The sequence below is a fragment of the Entelurus aequoreus genome, linkage group LG11 (genome assembly GCF_033978785.1).
Source record: "Entelurus aequoreus isolate RoL-2023_Sb linkage group LG11, RoL_Eaeq_v1.1, whole genome shotgun sequence".
Lineage (NCBI taxonomy): Eukaryota > Metazoa > Chordata > Actinopteri > Syngnathiformes > Syngnathidae > Entelurus > Entelurus aequoreus.
In genome coordinates this window covers 52,626,474-52,652,325 of record NC_084741.1, presented here as the reverse complement: position 1 = coordinate 52,652,325, position 25,852 = coordinate 52,626,474, and the positions used below count along the sequence as shown (strand labels likewise).

Here is a 25,852-nt window from a genome sequence, read left to right as displayed (position 1 = left end):
CAGCGACTCCCCGCGACCCCGAAAGGGACAAGCAGTAGAAAATGGATGGATGGATATGTCTGTGAATTTAATGCACAGCCGTATTCCTGTCTTACATAAGGATTGTGAATAATTCCCCAAAAAGTAAAGTCCTTCTTTAATAGATAGAGAACCAACATATTCAGTATAATACTTTGCCATCCTACACCACCACTCCTGAAAAAAATGGAATGTGCACATCTCTTGTTAAATTTGAATGTGTTGCATAATCCCATAATCAAGAGTCATGACAAGACATGATGTACAAAGAGCAGAGAAATGAGAATTCAAAAAGGCTCACGGTGTGGAGGTGGTGGACTCCCCTTCGCTCTCCTCAGCAGCACTGGTATAAAACTGTAACAGCTCATCTTTAATGGACACATCATGACGTAACTGGGATACCTAAAAAACATCAGATAGAGCTTGTTGGCTTGAACACAACATCTTTTTAATGAATGTCCTTGAATGAGAGAATGTTCTGAAAATGGTCACTTCAGTTTGAGGGCAGTGTAGCTTAATCTAAGCATGTTAAGAATGACAAAAATGATGATAAAAGCTGATAAAATTGGGTACTTTTGAACACACACTCACCTCCTCTCGTATGTGCTCAACCTGCTCCTCCAGTAGTTCGTTCCTCTCGCTCAGTGCTTTGTTCTTCTTCAGCAATGACTGGCCGATGCGAGCAGCCAATTCCAAATCACGCTCTTTCTACAGGAGACAAAAGTTACGTTCAAAATAGTCAAGAGGACACATTTTTTTCTTAATCCTTATTATAAATTACAAGAAAAATGAGGAAGAGACAATGACAATACAATCTTAACATTTTAAACAGAGATGGCAATTAAATGCTATTACCGTAATTTCCGGACTATAAGCCGCACCTGACTATAAGCCGCACCAGCTAAATTTAGGGGAAAATACAGATTGCTCCATATATAAGCCGCACCCGACTATAAGCCGCAGGGTTTTGATGTGTAATTACCGTAGTATATAGGGGTTCCTGCTACCACGGAGGGGATTGTCGGGACAGAGATGACTGTTTGGGAACGCAAAGCGTCCCATTTATTAACAATAAATCTTTCAATCATTCAATCAAACTTTCACATCTTTGACATGGCGAACAGCATTCATGCAGAGTACAAATAATACAACGGTGCAAAGTAATACAAAGTGCTCGCCTGTACGTTATCAAAATAACCAGCTTACCGGTATATGAAAAGTCAGTCTTTAATCATTGTGTCATCGTCTTCCTCCTGCGTACTAAAACCACCGAAATCCTCTTCGTCGGTGTCGGAGAAGAACAGGCCGTAAATAAGCCGCACCCTTGTATAAGCCGCAGGGACCAGAACGAGGGGGAAAAGTAGCGGCTTATAGTCCGGAAATTACGGTATGTGTTTATTGATGACTAACAGTTAATTGCTGTTACTCAACAGTCCTTAGCTCAATTGTTAACAACTCAATAGATAGATTACAAAAGTGTATGTAACACAAAGCAATAACTGATTAGAATGTTAAAGAAACCCTTTACAGTCATTTTTGTCTTGATATAATTTAAGTTTGGTACATTAAGCCATATTAATTGGCCTCCTACTTTACCTTGCATGATTACCACTGAACCTCTGATGTATATTTGTTAGATTTGAATTTCAGGAAGTCGCTCACCTCTTCCAGCAGTCGAGTGACGGCGTCAATGTCACTGTAGGTCTTTGTCATCTGTCCAACTCTATCAGCACAAAGCACTGCAGAGAAAAGCAATTGAAAGATATCAATGCAAGACATTAACCACATTTATTACAATTATAATTCTGCTTAGGCAGCAGCTGCTCCTAAATGTATGTCCAGTGTTTCAGTCATTTCCAGTGTTTATTTGTGGCCTGCCACAATTGTAGATGTCTGCCAGAGAATAAGAAGACCTAGCAGGAGGGATCAGTGTCTCTATGTTAGCTCATATTTAGCGAGTATTCAAACCCCTCTAGATTGTCTTTTTTTTTTTTTAAACTTACTACCGACAAATCTAGAGACTTTTTCTGGTCTTATTGGACATGTTGTAAAGCTCTAACATGGTATTCTCAATGAGCAGCAGGTCCTACATATTAGTTTTGCTTTTTATATTTATTACTCAGTTTTTGCACGTGTTAGGGCCAACTATTCAAATTTAAATGTGTGTGTCTGATTTCGATTTACAACTTGAGATAAACTAACATTTTTGCAGATTCCCAAAAACACTAGCTTTTCTGCAGTAGGTCCTTAAAAACAAAAGAACTCTCCTGTTACATAGAGCAGTGTTTCTTAACCACCATTGTTGGCTGCGAGCGCCCCCTAGGAGCCGCCAAAAAATGTCTGTTTCTTAACCGTTGTCTGTATGGGCCGCAACGGTACTCAGTTGTACCTTTTCTACCACTTGTGGCAGTAATGACAATCCCAAACAAAGTCTGGATCTAAAGTCATAGAGATGTTTCTTAAGCGCAAAAATTATAACTAAAGTGGTGAAGCTGTATTTTCATTTGCACTTAAATTTTTATTGACAGTTAAGTTAATAATCATATACATTATTATTTTATTAATTTTAGCACAACATAATTGTATGTAAATGTGTTTTGCATTAGTTATTTGTAAGTCCCTTCTTATGCAGTATATTTGGTTAGTTCTAATTTTTTTCCAATTAACCTGACCTAAGTCTAAGGTTTGTGTCAAATAATAATCTTTGTGATTAATACATGGCTTCAAATCATTTGGCAAGGTTGTAAATTGTAAGTACCTGTAGGTTAGATATGCTTATTGATTACAATTAAAATCAAGGGTAAGATTACTAATTCAGTGTTAATGTTTGAGTGTGCAAAAGTCATGGAAAAGTTAGGAACTGACGTCAAAAATGTTAAAAACCTAGGTATAGAGGATCTCGGAACAGTGTAAACATATTGTTTTTGTTTTAATTTTGCAATTAGGTGAAGTAAAGCTTTTAAGCTATGACAGATCATTGCATTAAAATGTTAACGTCCTGAGAGTCAGCGTCCTCTGCAGTGGACAATTGGGATACTGTATGCATAACAGGGCTATTTTTTGCCACTATGTGTTACTCTGACATAATAATAGACCAAAAACAAATGTCCACTACAGAGAAAACTGGTTCTCAGAAATATACAAAATAAGAATAATAGATAGGATAGGATAGCAAGGAGAAGTCTAACCCCTCTGTCTTTAGCGTTCTGGAAATGTGGGCCTCAAAACATCTGTGTTAATTAGCCGTGGTATAACAAATCTTCCGACCAAGGTTTGATGACACTAAGATAATATGTTACTTACAGTCATACAATTACTGTAACTATTTTTAGACTACAAGCTGTAAGTACCCCCGGCACCTAAACAACTGTTAAGATGAGATACTAATTTCTAAATGCAAAAGTATGTATTTTTGTGAGTGAGTCAGCGTTGGCCCTTATCTGTGGTAAGAAGGTGTGTGCCGTCCTGTCTTGGAGGTATAATACCAAGCATATCATGCATCGCACAGCACCAGGAGACACACACCCATGACACAGTACTATTTAAATGATAAAACTTTAAAGGAACATCCAGTATACAGCATACTATACACCCTCTATACCGGATTACAAGGGACAATGTAGAGGACCATCTTGAATGCAAAACAGAACTGGACAATGCAAACAACACATTTCCCTATGTGTATGTGGGTCTTTGCTGTTGCAAAGTTGGCGGTTTAACTTGGAAAACAAAACAAACAAAAAAACTTCCTAATAAATTATACTTATACAGAAATTATGCTTTGCCTACTAATAGTCCATACAGCACACACATGCGAATAAAAGAGCAAAAATGTTTTGTTACGGCAACATATCTAAGTAGGTGAAAGTCTATAATGTGTCTATAAAAGATTATGCAAAGCCCAGACAAGAATGAATAATGGTAAGGAAATGGTCGACAAAAACAAATATCTGAAACCTGGGAGATGAAAAATAAACATCTAGCATATTTTAAAATGTCCCCAGTTGCTTACTTTAATAAAAAAATCAAAAATAAATAAATGTTGTCAATGAAAAATGTATTGTAGTAAACAGAGGAGGTGCACAGGTCAATGAAGGCACTTCCTCAATTGCTTAACTCAGAGTAATAAATACAAAGTGATGTGTTTTCTTGGCGTTTACATGTAACATATTGTCACCTAACGTTTTCCCTCTTATGCCAGACATTGGATACAGAAAAGTGGGGGTCATACATTTAATTGAGTCTAAAAAAAAAGTGGTATCAAAACCTGTTTTGTATTTCTTTTTACAGACTGCTTCGGAATGAGGAATTAGTTCAGTTTAGCCTAATAACCTTGTCAGTGGGAAGCAGACAATAGTATGAAGGTTTAAGGAAAACAAACACCATGACAACAAACAATAGTGCACAAAGTCCCATGCACAAATTATACAATCTATTTACAGTGACAAAGTTCAAGTTCCTTATTGACCAATGTTGATACTCATCTTCATTACGATGTCCTATAAAACAGATATGTATTTAATCCACAATACTTTTTGAGAAACAAACTGTAATTGTAGTGTGAGCAATTCAAATCCCTCACTATCACTTGCACATAGCAAACAAAGAATATTTTAAAAAGTAAAAACCACTTTAAAAAGCAAACCTTGGGAAATAACTTGTTGCTCTTCATCCATTTCTGCTTCCTCTACCTCTTCTTGCTCTTTCTGGCTACCACAGTCCACCTCATCATTTTGTTCTTTTTGTTCCGTGCTTTCAGGGTGATAAACAAATTCTGTATCCTCCTCCTGCTGCCACTCAGGTTCACCATCAGAACTAAAACATGGGAGAAGTTCCATCCTCCACTCCGGTGCAGAGGCTATCTTCTGACCCACGACAGTGGTAGGTGCAACACCATGGCAACTACCTGTTCTGCAGCCATTCTGCTTGATATACAAACAAGTGTGGCCGGTGTGAAAATCCACAACAATCTCTGTCAGCCCCCCCAAAAAAAGTACTTTTATTTCTGAAAAACTGCTCAGTAGGACTCCCAAAGTCCCCCATGATGCATGACTGGAAAAACCAATCCATAAAGTCCAAAATAATGTCTGCTGTGAGAGCCTCTCAGCATGTCTAATGTAACGTGTGTTATGTGTGTGTGTGCCAGACAATCAGACTCCTCCTCCTCTCCTCTGTTATTGGTCAGCCATTGGCCATGTCCCGTTGAGGTTAAACTAAGCAAGCACACATATATATTTGAAGTGTATATTTTCCTACCTATAGCACATTTAAGGACTGTTGAAAGGGTCATAAACAATGTGACACTGGCACATAAAGACTGTGACAAGAGTAAAGGCTCGTCCTTACCTAACCCCCCTAAAGTGAAAGTACATTGGTACGATCCTGTTCTGCCTCTCTAGTGACAATAGTGCAAAGCCAACAATAACAGACGTGCACCTGTTCCCAGGGTGGGGCCCATACATATGCACCTTTAGTGGTTCATGTTTTTCTACATGTTAAACCCTATATCGTACTCCATAGATGAATGTGGGAGCTCAACTTTCTGCTCATTAGTGTCTGCTCTTGTTAATTACTTGCATTGCTCCATAGAAACCAACTGCAGCTTAGTGAGGGCGTCCACGCTTGAGTAACTCCACTCAATAGTCTAATAGATGCTTTGGTGCAGCCAACAATAGAGAGCTGCGCAAACTTTGCACAGTGATTCACCTCACCATTTGTCTTTCTGGTCACGTTCGCTGTTTTTCTGTACAATACCTAAACTGCTTCAGACCAAACTATCATCATAGTAATTTATATACAGAAAGTAAGATTGTTTGTTAGTTATTCTGGTCATTCAGTAGCCACTTCATGATTAATATCTGCTATACTGTATTGTACTCCAACAGGGAAACGTCAAACTTGAAATGTAAAGTGTTCACTAGGGCTGCACAAAACAAAACTGCAACCTAGATTCACTCGAACAGACAAGACAAGAGCTGTTAGCATCATGCGCATATATGCAGGCACAAAAACATGTTTTTAGAAGTTTAGATTAGGGATGGGCGATATGGCCAAATGTATATATCCCCATATATTATTTGGCATGTAATTGATAATAGAAACATTTCAAAACAGGTTACAAAGGCTCCTGGTTTGGTATGCGGTGACAGATTGCAACATTTCAGGTTTCATTATTTTCACAAAACTATTATTATTTCGACTTGTTAATGTACTGCCAATAGTTAGTTGTTTTCTGTTGTAACATGGTTATATCTATACTTCTGTTCGAATGAGTTTTGGGCGATAATACAAATTTGGGTATCTATGGGCTATTCAACAAAATTGTTTTGGGAGCCACATTTCCAGAAAGCTAAGGACTGGAGGGCGGAATTCTCCCTTCAGTATTAATTTTATTTTTTATGTTCCCGAGAAGCAGCGTCCTACATAGCAGACATTGGATGTTGGTCTGTTTATTTTGTAAGAGTTACAGGAGCGCTTTGTTATTTTTAAGGGAAAAAAGCTAGTCAAAGATGATCTCCATGACAGCAATCTACTGTGTTTAAAAATGTGCGTGAGTCTCTCACAAGTTTTATGAACTGAACTCGAAGGCCACCAGTTGAATAGCCCAAATGATGTACAAGAGAGCACCTAAAATAGAACTTTGAGGAACACTACTAGTGTAACTAAATAAGTTTAATAAATTACAGCAGCAGGAGCCCTATAGTGTTTTTAGTAATTTGCTGCAAAAATGTTTGTCTCCAAAATTTTGAACTGAACTCGGGGGAACGGTATCATTCTCGGCCCGAATTTGATGTTGATGTTTAGCTAGTTCTTGTCTTCCAGTTATATGGTACTTGTAACTTAGTTTATTTGCCGCCATGGAGGCGAGGATTGCTGACTTAGAAGCGGTCCTGGGACACAAATATATTGTAAATACAAATGCACATACACACAATACTCACATACACACAATTATTCATACATATATGCATACATACATATATACTTGCACACATAGGTACCTACGCTCCCACATACGTACACACATACAGGACATACCTACACACTCAAGGTACATACATCCACACACACATTCACTGTACAAACATACATATACACATACTGTACATATACAAGCACATACTGTATGCATACATACAGTCACACATATAATCACGGTTCATCAAACATATATTAAAGTTGTTCCCCTAGGGAAAACTGGATAACACGGCACACTGACAAAGCTTAACCTATTGTTACTATAACAATCTACAAGGTTATTACAGTTCGCTTCTCTTTCTTCCCCTCCATTGATCTGCTTTCTTTTGTATTTCAAGTTTTTATTAAATATATGTATTGTTAAATTTAAAACAATTGTATTGTTGATAATAGTAATAATAGTTATTATTCATTATCAATAGTACTATAATAATTGGTATTTGTATTGCTCCCTTTGTAGTGTAATGTTCATTGTTATTTATGTGTTAATATTTACTTCACAAACTGCTTCTTTGCTATCAATTTCCATATCATATTTGTACATATATTTGCTGATGCTGTTCTGTTGTTGTGGTTGTTGTTGTTGTTATTGTTGTTGTCTCTCTGTCTTATCCACCTCTTGTCCCCGCAATTTCCCCCTCTGTCTTCCTTTTTTTCTTTTTCTATCCACTCCTGCTCCGGTCCGGCTGCGCCAAATAATAATATAAATCCATTTAATAAATACAAATAAGGCAACAAGAGAAGTATCCCACACTTCTCTTTCATAAAGTAAATGTGTACAGCCGATATGGGCATCTACATCAACAATATGATTTACCTGAGTAGCTGGACAAGACAAAAAAAAAAAGAAAAACGTGGTTTTGCACTACCGAGGACATTTCAGTGCTTGTCGCTGTCAAATTCATGGGAAACATTTTATGATCAGCATGCATTATCACGGTGTAAATGCTAAAGAGGTTATACTTGTATAGCGTTTTTTTACCTTCAAGGTACTCAAAGCGCTTTGACACAATTTCCACAATCACCCATTCACACACATTCACAAACTGGTGGTGGGAGCTGCCATGCAAGGCCCTAACCACAATCCATCAAAAGCAAGGGTGAAGTGTCTTGTTCAAGGACACAACGGACGTGACTAGGATGGTGAAAGCAGGGGATCGAACCCAGAACCCTCATGTTGCTGGCACGGCCGCTCTACCAACCGAGCCATGCCATCCCCATATAACTATGGCATTATTATTGTCGGGCAAAGTTATATAATTTATATATCGTCTATATCCTGTAACCTTGGTTTGCATTTAAAAGCATTGCAGCTGAGATAGGCTCCAGCACCCCCCGCAACCCCAAAAGGGACAGGCGGTAGAAAATGGATGGATGGAAGAATATGCATTCCCCTTACATTGCCAAATCTCTCAGTTCAATCAGTCCATGCATTACAGTTGGCATCCAACAGTTGGTGAGTTGCTAATGAGCAGAGTGCAAATCATAGGGCTAAATATAAGCCAACCTACTTTCACATCTCACACTTTGGATATCTCAGAATAACAGCAAACCAGCTGCTTTCTATTTCTGTCTGCGTTCCAGCTATGAAACAGCACATTATTTCATCATTATCACATTAGCATATCAAATGTTTAGCTTCTTATAAAGACCATTAAAAAATCTCCAAAAAGCAACATTACCAGATAAGTCCCAAATCTATTGTGCTTCTCAGCCGCTTGTTTGGTGCTGGTGGCCCCAGCAGGGTAATATTGTGCAGCTCATATGCCTCCTCAAGTGGTTATGTAACACGTTTTATCATCACTGGCAGATGTGAACTTGTCAACAGAATTCTCTCTCCTTGCTGATGCTACTTCTCATTGCCTTAAAAACACAATATTTTTTTAAATACTCAAGTAAACATCAATTATACTGAAATAAATCAGGAGAGGCAGACCGAGGACCATAGAGCCAGATGCAGAACTGACATGAGGATAACAAACTGACTGCCGCTATTACCTTTCCTTATTCACACACGTCACATGACCAGGAACAGTCAACCGTGCACGTGGCTCAGCTGTTTGCATCAATTTGTGTTGCAGCTTAAAAACAATGCAACACATCTTTGTCAAGTCTTTATGCCAATGCTGTCACTAAAGTGTATTCATTTACTTGTAAAAATATATGAAAACAGTACAGCTTGTCAAACAGCACACAATGACTCAGCTGCCACCAACTACCCGGTGACATTAACTAACAAGAAAGAAAAAAGTATTGACATGACATCAAGTCAGTCTAGGATAATGTCTATAAAAGTTGTAATAACAATCAATGTACACCAATCCTGCTCTAATCTTTGCATGCACTGTCATGTGGTTATATATTCAAATGCACATGTAAAGGTTACACTGAGGCCACCTCTTAATCGTCTCTCAGTATGATCACTCAAAATAAATAACATTGCCATCTGGCGAGTATTTACTTTTGCTTTTGCACAGTATTGTCTCGCCACCCGCACATTTCCAATAACCTGATTGCAATTTGAGACGTCAACATACGACGCACAAGGTTGTCTTACCATCCGTACACTCCTCATAGTACCAGTCCAGCTCGTAGTAGTCTGCCTTCACAAACCTCTGACCCCGTCTCTTCATCCTCTCCAATGTATCTGACCACTCCAACGCCCCGGCATGACCCACCGGCGCTCAATAAGTTCTTATGTTAGTAAATAGAAGATCCAGCTCTGCTATCCCAGGGTCCTTTGCAGCTACTTGCTGGCACAGTGTTGTGCCCCCACGAAAGAGTCGGTCCAAATGTTATCTTCTGCCCTTTTTGGTCCCACGCTCGTTAGCATCTTATGTATGGTACTCCGTATTCTCTCTGGTGCCGTGCTGCAAACATTGTGTGTCACCAGTCGAAGGAACAAGATGACACGTTTGTCTTCAAATCTGACATTATTATAATTCGTCACTGTTTCAGCAATATTTGTTAGCATCCTTCATTCTTTGGTGATCAGTTTTCCTCAGTCCCAGGAGGTATGTCAGCTTCTTCTCTTTCCTCGATCCATCAATAGCTTCCTGTTGATGTATCTTTTAATCTGCATCCTGTCTTGTAATTAGGTAATAATACTTCTTTACTGGGTTGGTCCCAGCAGTGCCAGCCTGCACGTGGACTAGTGCATCTCTTACAGTGCCCCAATAAATCCAAGGATGCAGAGATTGTGACAGAGCAAGTAGCAGCAGTCACGGGTTTTGCAGCAGAAATGATGACACAGTAGAGTGGGCGGAGCAAGAGAAGGCCAACAGCCACTGAGAGATGGAGCGTCGCCGGTTTACTGCCACCCACTGATGCGACGTCATCAACCTCCCTCTCCCCTAACTTGTCCTTTTGAGTGGTTGCCATGGTAGCACACTCAGCCTCCCAAGACCCCGTGGCTGAGCAGCGTGGAGTTGGAGGAGGTGACGTGGACAACACACACGCATGCACGCACCCACATCCAAACACACACACACACACACACACACACACACACACACACACACACACACACACACACACTGAATCAACTGATCGTATAATAATTGTACCTAAAAGGAAAGTACTGTAAAAAACAACAATAGGCTGATCCAGACAAAAGTAATGAGAATACGAACCAAATTCAATGTGCATCCTCCTAAAAAGCAGAATAAAGGCTGATACAGTTGTGGTCAAAAGTTTACATACACTTGTGAAGGACATAACGTCATGGCTGTCTTGAGTTTTCAATAATTTTTCTACAACTCTTATTTTTTTGTGATAGAGTGATTGGAGCACATGCTGAAGAAACAAGTCCACGTCAGAAAACCAACAAATTTAGCTGAATTGCACCAATTTTGTCAAGAGGAGTGGTCAAAAATTCAACCAGAAGCTTGCCAGAAGCTTGTGGATGGCTACCAAAAGCGCCTTATTGCAGTGAAACTTGCCAAGGGACATATAACCAAATATTAACATTGCTGTATGTATACTTTTGACCCAGCAGATTTGGTCACATTTTCAATAGACCCATAATAAATTCATAAAAGAACCAAACTTCATGAATGTTTTTTGTGACCAACAAGTATGTGCTCTAATCACTCTATCACAAAAAAATAAGAGTTGTAGAAAATATTGGAAACTCAAGACAGCCATGACATTATGTTCTTTACAAGTGTATGTAAACTTTTGACCACGACTGTACCTATAACTTTTAATATTTTAGGCAGACAGGCTGAAGTCAATTTATACATCACATTAATTAATCCTAAAAATGAACTTTGACTTTCATTCAAGCTTTAAAGAGCAGAATTTATTTTGCAATGTTGTTAAGTTGAATACGACACAAAACAACACAATTTATAACAATTAATAAATGTGTGTACGGATCTAACGATAAACGGTATTAATGATAACCGTGGTAATACTCCCAATGGTTAGTAATACCATTTAAAATTCAAATGATCGAAAAGCATGACTGATACCTGCACTTTGATAAACTCACGGATTGACTGGCGCCAGCTCGCTAGCTTAAATGCTAACATGAAAATCAGAGATACCCCATTAAAAAACAACATACCCCAATCTAAACTAGTATAAACACATTACTGTCTGAGCAACTAAGTTATTCAATTGCGCACATTGAACCTAGAAGCTGTGCTCTCCTAAAACAGTGTAATACGAAACGGAGGTGTTTTCGTAATGCGTTCAAGGAGCCTCTGAGCAGAGTAGGACGCCACAGCACCGGCCAGAAATAATAAATAATAATGATGGGTTTTATTTGTTACATACTTTTGCTTTAAATAAATTTCAAAGTGATACAGTACAAACCAATATTTAAAACAATAAAAGTTCAGTATTTTATCTGTTTCAATGGCAAAGACTAAAACATTATCAGTGAAGCATTAAAAACACAAAACATGTAAAATAGTTGGATTTCTAACAATGTGTCGCTTAATTTCAGTTATTTAAGAAATGAAATAACTGAAATTAAAAGTCGATTAATTTCAGTTAATGGTAAAAAGATGTCAGTATGTGTATGAGCACTGTTTGAGCACATCCAACAATACCGTGAACATATTTATTGATTACCGTGATAATCTTGGTCACAATAACTGTGATATAAAATGTTCATTTTGTTACATCCCAGGGGTTCTTTATTTTTATATCAACTTTTTATTTCTATCGTGAATTGTAAAGGGAGTCAAACTTAAGAGTTCAGAGAGTTTAGAGTTTAGAGTTTGAGTTTATTTCGAACATGCAAGCATACAACATGACACATCACAATTTCCAGTTTCTCTTTTCAACATGTTTGAAAAGGAGTAGGAAGAAGCAGAGCTTATTTAATCCTACCCCTTTTCTTTACATAACAGTTGCTGAAACTTTTTTATTCACTTCCTGTTCTCAATTTATTCACAATAAACTCCCTAGGTAATCACAATAAAAATAAATAAATAAATAATAGTAAGATTTTAATAATAATAATTGGTGAAGAAAGTCATATTTCATATGATGAGATAAGTAAGATTACTTTAAGAATGAATGAATGGATGGATGAAATAAATTGAGAATGTTTGTCATGGTTCTTCTTCTTTGTACTTTGTAAACACTTTAAGTTTGAAGAGTTTCTTGAAGTGGATCATATTAGTACATTGTTTGATTGCTTTGCTTAATCCATTCCATAATTTAATTCCACATATTGATATACTGAAGGTCTTAAGTGTTGTACGTGCGTACAAATGTTTTAAATTACATTTTTCTCTAAGATTATATTTCTCCTCTTTTGTTGAGAAGAATTGTTGTATATTCTTGGGTAGCAGGTTATAGTTTGCTTTGTGCATAATTTTAGCTGTTTGCAAATTCACTATGTCGTGGAATTTCAGTATCGTTGATTCAATAAATAAAGGATTTGTATGTTCTCTATATCCAACATTATGTATTATTCTAACTGATCTTTTTTGTAACACCGTTAATGAATGAAGTGTACTTTTGTAATTATTTCCCCATATTTCTACACAGTAGCTCAGATATGGTAACACTAGTGAGCAGTAGAGAATATGAAGTGATTTTTTGTCTAGAACATGTTTTGCTTTATTCATTATTGACGTGTTTCTTGCTACTTTATGTTGTATATTTTTTACGTGAGATTTCCAGTTCAATTTATCATCAATCATTATACCTAGAAATTTGGTTTCATTTACTCTTTCAATTTCTATTCCGTCTATTTGTATTTGTGTTTGACTTTCTCTTCTACTGTTACCAAATAGCATTATTTTAGTTTTACTAAGATCCAACGATAGTGTGTTTTTGTCAAACCATCTTTTTAATTTGTTAATTTCTTCTGTTATTATTTGTATTATCTCCTGTGTGTTCTCTCCTGAACAAAACGCTGTTGTATCATCCGCAAATAATACTAACTTTAAATCTTTTGTAACTTTACAAATGTCATTTATATAGAGATTGAATAATTTAGGTCCTAATATTGATCCCTGAGGTACACCACAGGATATATTTAGCGTTGTAGACATGTGTTCGCCTAGCTTCACGTATTGTTTCCTGTTCATTGGATAACTTCTTATCGAGTTTAAGACTAACCCTCTGATGCCATATCGTTCTAGTTTTTTGATTAAAACATTGTGATTAATTGTGTCAAAAGCTTTAGTTAGATCCATAAAAACTGCTGCTGCACATTTTTTACTGTCTATTGCATTGGTAATTTCTTCTGTAATTTCAATTAAAGCCATTGAAGTTGAGACATTAGCTCTGCATCCATATTGGTTCTCTTCGAGTATTCTATTTTTATTTATGAAACTCTCTAATCTGTTATTAAACAGTTTTTCAATGATTTTAGAAAATTGTGGAAGTAAAGAAACAGGTCTATAATTTGTAAATTGATGTTTATCTCCAGTCTTATAAATTGGTGCAACTTTAGCTATTTTCATTTTGATAATTGTTCCTGTTTTGTTTAATTTTCTTCCCAAAAAATAGACACACAGGATGGACAGCCATCATATGAATAAAAATTAGGGACTGGAACTTTTTATATTTGAACCGATACAGTACCGATTTCTGGGTCCAGAGAATCGATAACTGTAAGCAACTGTACCAATTTTTGGTACTTTTGTGCGTGTTAAAATATTATAATTGTTAAATAGTCAAATCTAAGCTTTACGTAAAATTAAAAAATTAGGTTATTATTAGGGATGTCCGATAATGGCTTTTTGCCGATATCCGATATTCCGATATTGTCCAACTCTTTAATTACCGATACCGATATCAACCGATACCGATATCAACCGATATATGCAGTCGTGGAATTAACACATTATTATGCCTAATTTGGACAACCAGGTATGGTGAAAATAAGGTACTTTTTAAAAAAATTAGTAAAATAAGATAAATAAATTAAAAACATTTTCTTGAATAAAAAAGAAAGTACAACAATATAAAAACAGTTACATAGAAACTAGTAATGAATGAAAATTAGTAAAATTAACTGTTAAAGGTTAGTACTATTAGTGGACCAGCAGCACGCACAATCATGTGTGTTTACGGACAGTATCCCTTGCAGACTGTATTGATATATATTGATATATAATGTAGGAACCAGAATATTAATAACAGAAAGAAACAACCCTTTTGTGTGAATGAGTGTAAATGGGGGAGGGAGGTTTTTTGGGTTGGTGCACTAATTGTAAGTGTATCTTGTGTTTTTTATGTTGATTTAATAAAAAAAACACAAAAAAAACCGGTACCGATAATAAAAAACCGATACCGATAATTTCCAATATTACATTTTAACGCATATATCGGCATATCCATCTCTAGTTATTATGATAACTGTGCTGTGCAGTTTGTTGCAAGTATTATGTGGTAGACTTTCCGAGCAGTTGCAATTCCAGTACGTTAGATGGTAGTAGTTTATAGGCCAAAGCAGGGGTCTCCAGGGATCCGGTTTGGTGGTTGCCTATAAAAGTACTAGTTACCCATCCCTGGTAACAATACATAACCGTCTCCATTTTGATATTCTATTTTTTATTCAAATACTTCACGTTTCTGATAAAAATTTTGTGTATGGACATGCATTTCAAATCATCTTGATGTGGTTAAAATATAAACTTTCAATAGGTTTGCGCACTTCTTGAGGTTGAGAAAAATATGGAGTTCACTCAACATAATTCAGATATTGCCATTTTGAGTGGAGTGAAATCTGGACATTACACTTTGCTTGATTCAGATAAACAAAACAAATGAAAGGTCAAGGTGGTTGATTGGCAGAATGTAACAGATACTAATCATCAGTGTTCAAGCAAACTGACACGGGTGCATTGATATCTGACCATCTGCTTAAAGCAACATGACTCCAACAAGGAAGACAACCACCAACAAATGTAGTCTGCTCCCTTCTGGACAAACACAAAAAAGGTAGCACCAATCTCCCCAAGTAAGTATGGGCCTGTAAGATTGAGTTACACTTATGAGAAGATGCCATTTATAAGATGTTTGAGCTAATTATAGAGGCACTTGTTCACCCTGAGTCACTGTTCAAATAGACCTGTGAACTAAATGGTGTCTAAGATTTTTTTTTTTTTTTTACTGGTTTGAAAGTTCATTTGTGTATGTGCGCATTGATGTTTTATAGGCAAGGCATGCATACAACAAGAGCAGACTGATAATACAGATGCAGACATGCCCAGAGAGTGCCTGCCACAGACCATTAATATCTTCAGCGCTGCCAAACCCAACGCTTTGCGCGTGACAGTCAAGTAATTCAACCCTTTCACGCCACACTTGACATTTCTAACGCTTATATTTCCCCAATCACAACTCTATAGTTTTTTTTTCATGATAATATTTTTTGGTCTTTTCTGGTGGCTTGCAATGACCGATCGAGTATAACAAATTTCAGCCTAAATCTAACCAATCACAGAAGGCACTAAACAATATGAACCAATCAGAAACAGCGGAAGGCGGTATTGCCTGAGTTTTGGCCAGCCCTCTGTTGCAGAGAAGACGCACACACGCTGTCATTGCTGGGATCCATGAGCGTATCAACTTAAATTGTTTGCCGGTAAGGCATACTCTGATTTGTGACTGGATCGAGGTGGAAGAGGACAGTGGCGGGATATCATTAAATATAACTAAATTGCTAAGAAAAATAAAATAAAAAGATTCAGAGTTTTGGATGAATAATAGGAGATACGAAAAAAAGATTACATTGATATTATTATACCAATTCCTGGCATACAACAGCTGATGTACGACATCCCAGATGTGAATATGCAATCATTAAAGGCCTACTGAAATTATTTTTTTTTATTTAAACGGGGATATCAGATCCATTCTTTGTGTCATACTTGATCATTTCGCGATATTGCCATATTTTTGCTGAAAGGATTTAGTAGAGAACATCGACGATAAAGTTTGCAACTTTTGATCGCTGATAAAAAAAGCCTTGCCTGTACCAGAAGTAGCGTGACGTCACAGGCTGAAGGGCTCCTCACATTTCCCCATTGTTTACAATGCAGCGAGAGCGATTCGGACCGAGAAAGCGACGATTACCCCATTAATTTGAGCGAGGATGAAAGATTTGTGGATGAGGAACGTGAGAGTGAAGGACTAGAGTGCCGTGCAGGATGTATCTTTTTTCGCTCTGACTGTAACTTAGGTACAAGGGTTCATTGGATTCCACACTTTCTCCTTTTTCTATTGTGGATCACGGATTTGTATTTTAAACCACCTCGGATACTATATCCTCTTGAAAATGAGAGTCGAGAACGCGAAATGGACATTCACAGTGACTTTTATCTCCACGACAATACATCGGCGAAGCTCTTTAGCTACGGAGCTAACGTGATAGCATCGTGCTTAAATGCAGATAGAAACAAAATAAATAGACCCCTGACTGGAAGGATAGACAGAAAATCAAAAATACTATTAAACCATGGATCTGTAAATACACGGTTAATGCTTTCCAGCTTGGCGATGTCCAGAATACTGTGGAATTTTGAGATGAAAACAGAGCTTTTTTGTATTGGATTCAATGGTGTCCGAATACTTCCGTTTAACTATTGACGTCACGTGCATACGTCATCATACATAGACGTTTTCAACCGGAAGTTTAGCGGCACTTTATAAGTTAACCCGGCCGTATTGGCATGTGTTGCAATGTGAAGATTTCATCATTGATTTATAAACTATCAGACTGCGTGGTCGGTAGTAGTGGGTTTCAGTAGGCCTTTAAAGGAAAGAAGTGTAAATCATTATCAGATAGAAAAATTGATTGAGGAAAAGTATTCAGTGGCAGTCAAATGGACAGAGGAAAATAAAGCAAATACAGTTGTGTGCTCGGACTGCAGCAGTGCATTAACCAGCATAAAAAACATAGCTTCAGAAGACAAAACATGATTTAATATATGAAATAGTGCCTGCGTACAATATCACAACAAATGGCAATCATATGGTTATTATAATTGTCTAAATTCAAACAATGCCCAAACCTAATAATAGTACAAAGAAAGTAGGAATATTCCAACTTTTTTTTTTTTTTTTTAAAGTGAAGAACTTACAGAAGTACTTGAGGGTCTCCTCTGTCTGTTCAGTCGTCAGGTCGAGGGCGGAGCTGGAGTCCACCAGAGGTGTATGCAACCAGTCATCTTGCTCGTAGCCCAAGATGGTGTCGGCCCTCAACTTGTAGACAGGCAGCTGTTCCTCCAGAAGGCTAATAATCTCAAGCTCCGGCAGGTCAGTATTGTTACACACATCTGCACAGACACAAAGATACAAAATGTGAGGTTTTTCTTTAACAATGACTTCATTTAAATGATGAAATTGTGGCTGTGACAAAGTGTCCTAGTTAATATTCTGCAGTGCACCTACAGTGAGTGAAGCGCTACAAAAGAAAATACAGTGTGCCCTCTAGAGGTAAAAAGAGGGAATGGTTAAGTTCCATAAATATCTCTTCAGACCAAGTTTCTAGTCATGTGACTCATACAGTTAAGGGAACACAACTAGTTCTTATACTATAACTTTTATAACATAAAATATGATTAATTTAAGTACACTGTATTTGATCATGGTAAGAGGACTTTTAAAATAGGATCTTTTTTTTTTTTACAAAGTTAATAAAAGTTATTTTAATTCAGCCTATTATATTGTTCAGCTGAATCCTAAATGCAGAAAAAAGTGTGTTGTTGTGTGTTGAAAAACTAACCTCCCAGTTAAGAGCATCTTTTTACAATCTGTTCAGTGGTGTATTTTTACTGACGTTTGTGCTTTTGTATCAGGAAATGTGGCGCTGAAAGCACTATATAAACATAATTGCAAATATCTTTTGTTTCCCTCTACCACTATTTCTACCCGTTCTCTGCTGTCAGGGTGTCTTCACTTGGGTCTGTCTGTGTCTCTCTAACAATGCTGTCTCTCACAGTCGCCTCATTCAGACTGAATGAGTGACTGTGTTGAGTTCAGGAAACATACAAACATGCCCACAGCTGCTGATGAATCCTTAAAAATGTTAGCCAACATTGGCTTCTGAAATTGGACCATACTGATATACGGATATATCTGTTTTAATGGATAAACTTTATTGTTTAAATACTGGTTGTGATTTTTTTTTTTTTTAAAGTGGGTGAGAAATCAAATATCATACTTATTATTTCTGGCGGTCCTTGAGGTGTCCTACTCTGTTCAGCGGTCCTTGAATGCTCCATAAAAACGCCTATGTCTTGTATTCCTCTGAGTATAGAACGATCACTCTGTTCTAGGAGAGCACAGCTTGTAGGTTCAATGAGCACAGTTGAATATCTTAGTTGCTCAGACAGCAATGTATTTATATAGGTTTAGGGTATGTCGTTTGTCATTTTTATGTATATACACATGGCTGAATGTTGTTTATTAATGGGAAAAGATGTTAATGTCTCTTGTTTTCATGATAGCATTCAAGCTAGCGAGCTGGCACCAGGCAGTCTGTAAATGTATCAGTTTTTTAAGTGCAGTTATCAATCACGGTTTTTTGATCATTTGAATTCAAAACGGTAATACTAACAGTCAAGAGTTTTACCGTGGTTATTATTAATACCGTTTATCGTTAAATCTTAAAGTGTAACTAATAAAAATGTATCAAATCCAGACTCAATGGAGTGCCCAGAAATTTAAGTATGCAGGCATAGTTTCTGCATGGTCGTAAGTAATTGTAGTATTTTATTTTTTTTTTAAATGTATGCACATATGTTAAAGTGCAATTTCAATGTTAATGTGCATTGGGTTAAAATAATTAAGTTACAGGCAAGCGGATTTTTAAAAATTCGTTTAAACTATTTTCCCTAAAATATGCATTGAGGCTGTAAAATGTGTTTTATCCGATTACTCGATTAATCAACAAACTAATTGATAGATTACTCAATTATCAAAACAATCCATAGCTGCAGATTTAGCAAGAATTCTAATATGATCAATAGAAAATGTAGGAAATATTAAATCGACCTTGCTCTGGAGCTCCATGCAAGTTCATGCAAAAGGTGAGATCGGTCCATGATTACAAGGGCAGAGCCTGGGACACCAAGTCATAAAGAAAACCATTACTATCGCATGTTTCTCCAATGAATTGAGACCCTGCAGTGCCCACAAGGTCCCTCTGCTCAAGAGAAAATGAATGTGCCAGTCTGAAGTTTGCCTGAATGATTCAGAAAAGGGGTGGTCGAATGCGATGTGGTCAGATAGGAACAAAATTGAACACATGGGCATCAACTCGACTCGCTGTATTTAAGTCGGTCTGGGAAATAAGATCCACAGCCTTTTTGGTCACCTTCATTCTTAACGACTCATCTAAACAGCAACAAGCTTATTGCTAAACAAAATAAACCACAACAATGAACTTTCAAGTATCTGATGCAGTTTATTATTGAAGAATTGGAGAGGACAAATGATTTTAATTGAATTATTGATTTACCTGGTCTAAAAAAATAATAGTGCATGTTTAAGGAATCGCCTAATTTCTACACCAAATTATATGTTTTAGCTTTAGGGCTGCAGCAATTAATAAATTAAATCGATCAATTTAATTACAAAAAATGCTTTGATTTATATTATGTTGCTTTGATTAATCCTTTATTGATTGTAACTGATAAAAATGGATACAATCTGGACCGTATGGAGTGCCTGGAACTTTAAATACATGGACATATTTTCTGCATAGTTGCTGTTATAAAGCGCACAATACAGTGGTGGTGTGTGGGTCTCAAGATCTGTGTAAACAGATTTTTTTTTTTTCAATTATTATTTTTACTAATACACACATTTTAAAAGTGCAATTTCAATGTTGATGGTGTGCATTTATTAGGGAAAAAAAAGAAAGTTATGGCAAGTAGAAAAATCTTTGTTTATTTCAACAATTTTCCCTACAATACATATTGAGGCTATAGAGTGTTTTATCCGTTTACTTAATGTAAATGAACAAACTAATCAATAAATTAGTCAATTGCGAGATTAATCCATAGAGGCAGCCCTATTTAGCTTGTAACGTATGTTTAGAATTGGTAAAAACTGGTTTCAGACAAGTTTGAGGTATAAAAGATGGAGGTGTTTTTACATACTTACCATCAATCTACAGTATTATACCTAAAACTTTAAAAGAGGAACATATGTTTAATAAGATACATAATGAATCTTGACTGATAGAGGTGGTTATCATTTTAGTTAATATAATCACATCCATTGTGGGAAAAAAACTACATCTCTTAGTATCTTAAGTATCATCATTATCAAATATCACTGGCGAAAAAAGCTGAACATGTTTCACAGATTAAAGCAAGCCAGGTGCAAACATGCTAATCACTAAGCTATTTTGAAACAACACAAGAAATAAGTGCTTTATGAAATCTAGACTTTTATTTTCATGTTTAAAAGATCAGGAAATAATTCTATGGACACAAGGGGACTTTGAGGACAAAAAACCAATTATTTAAATATTTACTTGTGTGCTATTGACTTTATTGTGATCAATTTTATTTGAGCTCGGGTGTTGGTGGAGGGAACAGTTATAAAGTCATCTAAAATAATTTGTGTTAAAAAGAGGGCAGATAAATATAAGAATAGTATTTTTCCATCTGCTCCTTTCTGATCATGGAAATGTATAAGAAACAAAAAACAATGAAAGTGTCAACTGTACATGGCTTGTATATATGCATTTACACCCTAGTGTTTGAATGTGAGTGTGAATGTTGTCTGTCTATCTGTGTTGGCCCTGCGATGAGGTGGCGACTTGTCCAGGGTGTAAACCGCCTTCCGCCCAATTGTAGCTGAGATAGGCTCCAGCGCCCCCCGCGACCCCAAAGGGAATAAGCGGTAGAAAATGGATGGATGGATGGATGATTAAAAAAAAAAAAGAAATGATGATCAAAAAAATTGTATGTAATAAAATAGCTACATTAATTAGTTTGAATATTGTGTTGATATTGTTAAGCTGTTATTAGCACTCACCATAAATATACTGTATTGAAAAATTGACACTTAATAAATGCGATCTGTATCAGTATTGGCATCGGCCAGTTTCACTCATGGAAGATCGGTATAAGAATCGGCAGCATAAAACCCTGATCGGAACATCCCTAATATATACATATATATACAGTGCATCCGGAAAATATTCACAACGCTTCACTGTTTCAGAGACATTCTGGATGAAAACCAATGCTTCTCATCCAACTTGATGGAGCTTGAGAGGTGCTGCAAAGAGGAATGGGCAAAACTGCCCAAAGATAGATGTGCCAAGACTAGGGGCTGTAATTGCCGCCAAAGGTGCATCAACAAAATATTGAGCAAAGGCTGTGAATACTTATGTACATGTAAAGTCTTATTTTTAATACATTTTCCCAAAAAACATTTTAATACCTTTTTACATTGTCATTATTGGGTATTGTGTGTACATTTTTGAGGGCAAAATGGATTTGTTCCATTTTGGAATAAGGCTGTAACATAAGAAAATGTGGAAAAAGTGAAGCGCTGTGAATACTTTTCAGATGCACTGTATATTAAAGGTCACGTTGGGCCAAGCTTGAGAGGAAACTGTCCTTTTGTATGTGTACACAGTACAGTGTGTGCAAAAAAAAAAGAGGACCAACTGTAGGGTTGTACCAATATTAGCAGCAGCTTTCAGCCACTAAGAGAAGAAAAGTTCAAGTTCAAACGTAAGAATAGTCCACTGTCAGAGCAATAAACACTGCAACATAACAGAAGAAACTACACGTGTAAATGAAATGGATGCTAAATCTGGTGCAGTCGGCAATTCTCTATAAATAATGTAAAGTGTATACTCGGCATAATCTAATAAATAAAAAACATGCGAGACTATTAGACATGACAAAAGTAATAAATGGTTATTTCTGATTTCTTAACATTAATGTTAGACTTAAGCACATAAACATTAAAACATTTTTAATTTATTAAGACACATTTATGCCATGCAAACATACTAGTGTGGCTCAATGCTTTTTCATCAAAGACTAATTCCTTAATTCTATTTCTAATTTGTGGTACATAATGGCTACAGTGTGGCTGTCAAGTTTATGCGATGCAATGCAAGTGTAAGCCACTGCGACTGTTACGTTTTTTTTTAATTAATGGCTGTGATGGTGATTGAAATGATACGTGACAACAACTCTCTTTGTTGTCGTTTAATACTTTTAGTTACTATTGTTGATGTTATTAGTGTTACTGCTATTGATACTGTTGCTGCTATTATTATTCATTCTTGTTTTCCTTTTTTCAGTAAACATATATATACAGTATATATATATATATATATATATATATACAGTATATATACACATATATATATATATATATACATATATATATATATATATATATATATATATATATATATATATATATATATATATATATATATATATACAGTGGGGCAAAAAAGTATTTAGTCAGCCACCCATTGACAATCAATGGGTGGCTGACTAAATACTTTTTTGCCCCACTGTATATATATATGTATGTGTGTGTATATATATACGTATGTGTGCTTATATATATATACTGTATATATATATATATATATATATATATATATATATATATATATATATATATATATATATATATATATATATATATATATATATACCGTATATATATACTGATTCAATCTTATTTGCTGAATTATTTATTGTATCAATGAAGTGACACTTAAAATGAGAAAACGTAAATGAAAAAATTGACTGGATTTAAGTCTACTAGAAGTCATTTTGGTGTAATACACATTATAAAGTGTTTGGGAACAAATGTAAACCCCTTGGAGTTGAACATGGCTACCCTCCATAAAGCACTACAGTACAGGGTTTCTCATTCAGACAACTTTCAGTGACAACTTCTCCCTTGTAGGTTCAATTCATTAAATGCAAGCTTTAAAACATTTTTAAAAAGTTTGCAACTTCCAGTACAACAAGTAATGTTACTAGTCCTTTGAAAAACAAGATGTAAACAGGTTTTGTGGGTATTTACAGGGGTTTAAGTTTAAAAAGAGAGTAAACAAAGTCTTAGCCAGAGATATAAGGACACAAACAAGGAGAAGACAGGGTGTCAGAGTACAGTCAAAGAATCAAACTGTCCATTTGTCGGACATGAAGCTCACCATACAGCTGTTTAAAACCAAACAAAAAACAACAATGTACTCACTCATGTTGCCTGACGCCCGAACAAGAACCTTGTGCCCTTCACCTATCACATTTTCCACAAATCAGGGCGAGGGCAAGGACACGACAAACTACAAGGTGGGAGAAGGGAAGAGAGAAAGAAAGAACGCTGGGAGGGTGAGACAGGAAGCACAGTGGCTGAAAGTTAGAGGACGGCACTGGCTGGAAAGAGACACAGGGAGTTAAAGGGAGAGGGAGGAGTGAAGAGGAAAAAGAGAGCTGAGCCAAACTGGTTCGCCATGCTTGACATGCCAATGACGAGAACCTCATGGACCGCCCCACTAGCTCTCTTCTCCCCCTCAGCTGGACTCTGTCGACTCCCTGCACTATGTGCACATACAACACAAAGCTTTTACACATATACTGCTTGTGCTTCTGGCACTAGTAGTGCTGCTTCTGTGAAGGAAAAATGGGAACCCATTTTAAATAGTTGGCTTAGCCTGAACATGTTGTATTGACAGACATAACCATGGCAAGTGAAAAAAAAAAGAAACAGTAAATGCCTGGCTGCAACATAGTATAATGAATTATTTGCACATGCAGAAAAAAAATGTATTCCGATCCGATATTGATACCAGCAAAAAATACAGGTATCAGATGATATCGGTTTGCATCTAAAATCTACGCTACAAGCTTGATATTTTTACTTTATTTAGTAATTTTTATGCTTAAAATGCTTAATATAATATAATATATATAATATATCTAAGATATTAGATACAGCGTCTATTCAGCAACATGTTATAATTTTATAGCTGCTTGAGGACTTAAGGGCTGATTAAAACAAATGTAATTGATGCGTTAGTGTCCTTTAATATTATTTTAATGACGCTTGTTTCTTTTCACATAGAATATATATCATTTAAAAATGTCCTTTACGAAAGAAAACAAACTTATTTAAGTATGCATTTGGTTGTGTCTTAAATACAGCCTCTCACCAATGAACACACTATCAGCGGTAAAAACAACCCCAAGTAGTTTCTTTGTAGATACACTGCAGGACTGCTTCTTAAATGTCCATAAAAAGTGGTACATGTTTACTGCATGTTTGAAAACATAGCAAAACACCACAGTTAGGAGTATGATAACATGAATGTGCAGTAAATGACAGCATCTCTTTGGTGATACCCTGTGTAGTACACACAAAATCCTTATTTAAGTAGGGCGGTCTGTACCACTTAGTAAATTACATGCAACATGCCCACTAATAGTACACGCTATTTTATAGATTTCACACGCTGTTTACTGCGTGGGGTTTGGCTCTGCAATACTGAACAAGAATGTACGAGGCTAAAAACTACTCGGGAGGAAAAAAAAAGGAATTAAAATTCTGCTTTTTGTTAATAATGTTGAAAGACGTAATTCAAAATTCCTGAACTTCTCAAACCTTGAAAACCTGAAACATGTTTAGCACACAAGAGAAGCCTGAAGAAGAACCAATAGTTATACTATTCAGTTTAGATTAAGAAGGTTTGACTGGTTTGTGTTTCACAAGCTTTTTTACGGGTAATGTTTTTAGCGCGCTTTGTACACATTGTTTTGTGACAAATGTTGCATCATAATTGCAAATTAAATATACAGTACTTCAGATTAATTCCATTGCTTCATGGTTAACACATACAAAATAATAGAAATAATTGTGCAAGGACACATAGCAATACGGAGTTTAGGTGTGTTGCAATTTTACAATAGTCTTAAAGTATCAACAGTTTCAATACAACGTTTCTTAGCTTTTTGTGTGTCTGTAGTAACGCAAAGGGAGAACCAACTTCTCCAACATTATATAAACCACATCTACTGTGTTCTGAAGCTTTGATTGGTTTTCGAGTTGGCAAATAAGCTCAGTAGTTTGGAATTTGTTTACTTACATAACTGTCACCCTGAAGTCCTCTGTCTTCTCCGTTTGTTCTTGATCCCTCCCTCCCTCCTTCGTAATTATACTCCACTATGTTACTCAACTCTTTACATCACTTTTGGCTGGTTACCACAGAGAATCAAGCCCACACTGAGACACTCACTCAATAGCAATCTGCAACACTATTCAGCTCTTTGTGTTCTTTCATCCTCCAAGCTGACAGAAATGATTCACACTCAACGCAAATGTTTTTGTTTCCACTTGTGAGGAAAACAAACAAGCAGAAACACTGCAAGTGTCAAAGTAG

At 36.3% G+C, this 25,852-nt stretch overlaps 1 long non-coding RNA gene and 1 pseudogene across 1 annotated transcript in view; one reads left to right on the top strand and one right to left on the bottom strand.

Annotated features, from left to right (window-relative positions):
• The window catches only part of LOC133660224 (trafficking kinesin-binding protein 1-like), a 75,328-nt pseudogene that overhangs the window by 20,861 nt on the left and 28,615 nt on the right, over positions 1-25,852 (bottom strand).
• Positions 1-25,852, top strand: part of LOC133660227 (uncharacterized) — a 41,385-nt gene that overhangs the window by 10,390 nt on the left and 5,143 nt on the right. Inside the window, exons 2-3 of the long non-coding RNA XR_009827788.1 lie at positions 4,820-4,899; positions 17,589-17,730. This is a non-coding gene — a long non-coding RNA (uncharacterized LOC133660227). The remainder of the gene's footprint in view (positions 1-4,819; positions 4,900-17,588; positions 17,731-25,852) is intronic.